A 4,147-nucleotide genomic window follows, 5' to 3' on the forward strand; every position below is an offset into this window, starting at 1 on the left:
TTGAGTTCAAAAAATCCTACACCTTGCATACACAATGATAAGGAACCACAACGAGCTGCTGCATTACTTTTCACGCGCATCAATAAATTTGACTGATCTTTTGCGGCACCTTCGGGAACGGGTGCCGCAAAAAGTAAATTATTAAAATAATAATTAACTTTTCGCAGCACACACTCCCTACGAGTGCCGCGAAAAGTTAGTTATTGTTTAAATAATTTACTTTTTGCTGCACCTGATCTTGGTAGGTGCCGCGAAAAGTAGTGTTTTTTTTTATTTTAGGAAATCCACTACACCCTTTTTAAGAGGTGTAGTGGAAAGCTATCCTTATATATGTCATTTTGTAGTAGTGATTAAATGTTAATTAATGGCAACAAAGTGACCTAAAATCATGGTGACCTTATACTACAAATTGGGAGCATTGTAATGAAGAACATTAAAGTTCCAGGTGCTAATATTTTGATAATTATCCACTAAATTCGTATAAGAAACTTTAAGAAAAATAGGGATAGATTGGAGTGTAATTGGTAGAATTAGTTCAAACTATATTTGTAAACTTTTTCATAGACTTTCGTTATAAGGTTGATGTTTAAATAGGTGGTAGACCTAATTTATGTAATTCATTGAACCTTGTATTGTAAAAATCGCAGGTTGATCTTTAGTGAAAAAGTTTTGGGCGTGGCCCCGTAGTTTGGGAGGTGTTATCCAACTGCGTCATCAAATTCAGTTGTGTACTTAATTTGGTGTTTTATTTGCTTTATATTGGTCTAGAATATTATTGAGAATAATTACTCATGCTGATACTCCAACTAATTTTTAGATTGTTTAAGTTTAAATATCTACATTACATAATTTCAGCATATACATTTAGTGACAACTTAGGTTAAGACACTATTACTCTAATAATAGTGACAACTTATTCATAAAAAATACTTAGTTGTCACAATTACCATATTATCCGTGAAAAAAAATAACAATAGTGTCAAACTATTTTTTTTGTCACAAAAAATGTAATATTTGTGACTAAATTACGAAATGTCACAATCGATTTGTCACTAAATGTCTTAATTCTGACCATGTGTCTCTAACTTCATCAATCTCTTGTTGATTGTAACTTACTCTACCAAATCTCTCCAAGTTCTACAAAGTTGAAAATAAATAAATAATCAATATAGGTTGTCCTGGGAGTTCTTGCGTGAGACGCTTACAGTGATGGGATTACCACACCAATGGATTAACATAATTATGGGTTGTGTGGAAACACCAAAATTGGGGATTCTTTGGAAAGGAAACCAGACTGATTGGATTACTCCAACCCGTTGAATCAGACAAGGTGACCCAATGTCCCCTTATCTCTTCGTTCTTTGCATTGAACGACTGAGCCATATGATTAAATCGGAGGTTAACCGAAAGAGATGGTGTAGTGTCAAACTATCAAGACACGGCCCTGAACTCTCTCATCTTTTATTTGATGATGATATGATTTTGGTTGCAGAGGCCTCAGAAGAACAGATTGAAGTTATTAAATCTTGCTTGGCTAACTTTGAAACTATATCGGGCCAGAAAGTGAGTTTACAGAAGTCTCAAATATTCTTCTCCAAGAATGTTAATCAGGAAGTTGCTAAACAAATTACCATTAAGGCCGAAATTGGGAGAGTTAATGATTTAGGTCGCTGCTTGGGTGTCCCTTCAATCCATGGTAGGGTGACTCAAAAATCTTTTTGGTCTATTGATGGAGAAGATCGACAGTAGACTTGAGGGATAGAGAGGTAAGCACTTGACCCTTGCTGGCAGGAGAATTCTACGATCACGATGCCCAAAAGTAATGGGGGATTAGGTATCTGACGCCAAAAGGAGATGAATGTTGCTTTCCTTGCGGAATCTTGGTCGGAAAAATTATGACCGGTTGTTTACCTGGAACAACCGGTCATATGGGTTTAAATGCACCAAAATGATAAGTTCGTGTGTTTAATTGACCTTTTTGAATGTTTGAGGGTGTAATTGCACTTTTGGTTAAAGTTTGAGGGTCTATTTGACCATTTTCCCATTACAAAACTATTTTTTTAAAATCTCTAAGCCACCATATAAGTAAAGTATACCTGACAATTATAGGCACGACCCGTTAACATGACACGAAATCGGACACAAAAATAACGGGTTAGTGTTTAGCCTTAACGTACCCCGGGTCATTAACGGGTTGACCCGTTATGTTTCGTGTCTTAACGGTTCAACCCGTTAAACCTATTAAGAACCCGTTTAACCCGTTAATATTATCGTGTTAACCAGTTTATACAAACATGTTTCCCGCTAAGAACTATTATCATAAATGAGATTACAAAAGATATCAATGACATGACCAAGATAAATTTACTACATTAGGCCATGATCCTACACCAATTATTGATGTTCAACAATCTGAAATTTGAATTTTATTGTGTTCAATTTTATTCTAAAAACTAGTATGAACTTCTTTAATTATGATTTTTGAATGTTATGTTATCATTTTATGAATGTTATAAATTGAATATTTTTTAGTTTGTTTGATGGACTGAATTGTAGGTTTTATTTTTATTTTATTTTATATAACTTAACTTTAAATTTTAGTTTTATTTTAAAAATATATTAATAGGTTTAGCGGGTTTAAACGGGTTTCGTGTCATATCGTGTCGACAGCCGACATGATCCGAAATATGTTAACAAAGCGTGTCTATCGTGTCAACCCGCTTAACCCGTTAACAAATCGTGTTCGTGTTGAAAATTTGAACCCGTTAACCTTAACGTGTCGTATCCGTGTTTAGCCTTATCGTGTTCGTGTCATTATCATGTCGACTCGCTAACGAACCCGTATACACGAATTTCCAAGTCTAAAGTAAAGCCTAGTTTAAATAATATTTACTACTCTGTAGTAGTTAATAAATTTATATATATTTTAAAATGTTATATCTCCAAGAAACCATGATTGTTAGTTTGTTACCATCCAATTGATTGTGTAGATTGGGTTAGAGTTCGTAACGTTTATATATGGAAAATACTTTATGTACTCTCCAAAATTTTTCTAAACTTTTACTCTTATTTGTATTCAAATTTGATTGAAGGAATAAAAGAATGAATACATAAACATTATAATCCCTATTAAATTGAGCAATCAAAGCATATCAAAATGGGAGTGAATTGGAAATACACGTTGAATTAGTCTTTATATATTTATTTGCTACAACAGATGGACCCATTGTCAACCAAAAGTATAATGACACGGAGTCCTTGATTTGGAACGCATACCGCCTTCGCAGGGATCATCATTTTATTGACCGGTCACATCTCTGGAGCTTATCTTAATCTTTCGCATACCATCGGATTTGTTGCACTCCATCACTTTCCTTGTGCACAAGTGACGGCTTATATTGCAGCTCGTGTTTCAGCGTCCAAATGTCTTTCCTTGGATCTTAAGGGTGTTTTCCAACCCTTATTGGCTGGTGGCATCATCGTTCCATCAGTTAACACTGACCAAGCTTTTGCCCTTGACTTCTTCATTATCTTTAATCTCATTTTCATTGTCATAGTCGTTGATACTGAGCATTGTGAGTGACTATTTTGAAGAACAAATATATGTGAAATCCACTTTTGATTTTGGTCAGCTCAAAATGAATTCGTGTTTTTTGTAGTGAGAGTGTAAGACAAAGAGATTGATATATTGTACATTCAAAACGGATAATGAGTAAATGAGAAATTAAGTCTCAAATAGACTCATTTTTATGTTGAAAAATGAAAGTGAAGAGACTCGTAAGTAGTCTTTGTCCCACATTGAAAAAAAAAATGAAGATTTATACCACTATATATACAAAACTCTTTTAGAAAAAATTTAAATTGTATAGCATAAAAGTTCTCTCTCGCAAGGGGTGCAAATCAAATCCAAAATAAGCTTAAAAAAGACTTATGTCGTCACAAGGCGAGTACTCAGCGTACGTTCTAGATAGAACGTATTAATTTTGATTCTAATTTATGCAATTTAATCCTACTTTCCAGAAACCTTGCTCATCTTCATCCTCTATATATACATGGATGTAGCAAGAGATTTTACACACTAAAAAAACTACAACTTTCTATTTTCTCAAAAAAAAAAAAAAAAAAAAAAAAAAAAAAAAAAAAAAAA

Source organism: Ipomoea triloba, chromosome 12 (genome assembly GCF_003576645.1).
Source record: "Ipomoea triloba cultivar NCNSP0323 chromosome 12, ASM357664v1".
Taxonomy (NCBI): domain Eukaryota; kingdom Viridiplantae; phylum Streptophyta; class Magnoliopsida; order Solanales; family Convolvulaceae; genus Ipomoea; species Ipomoea triloba.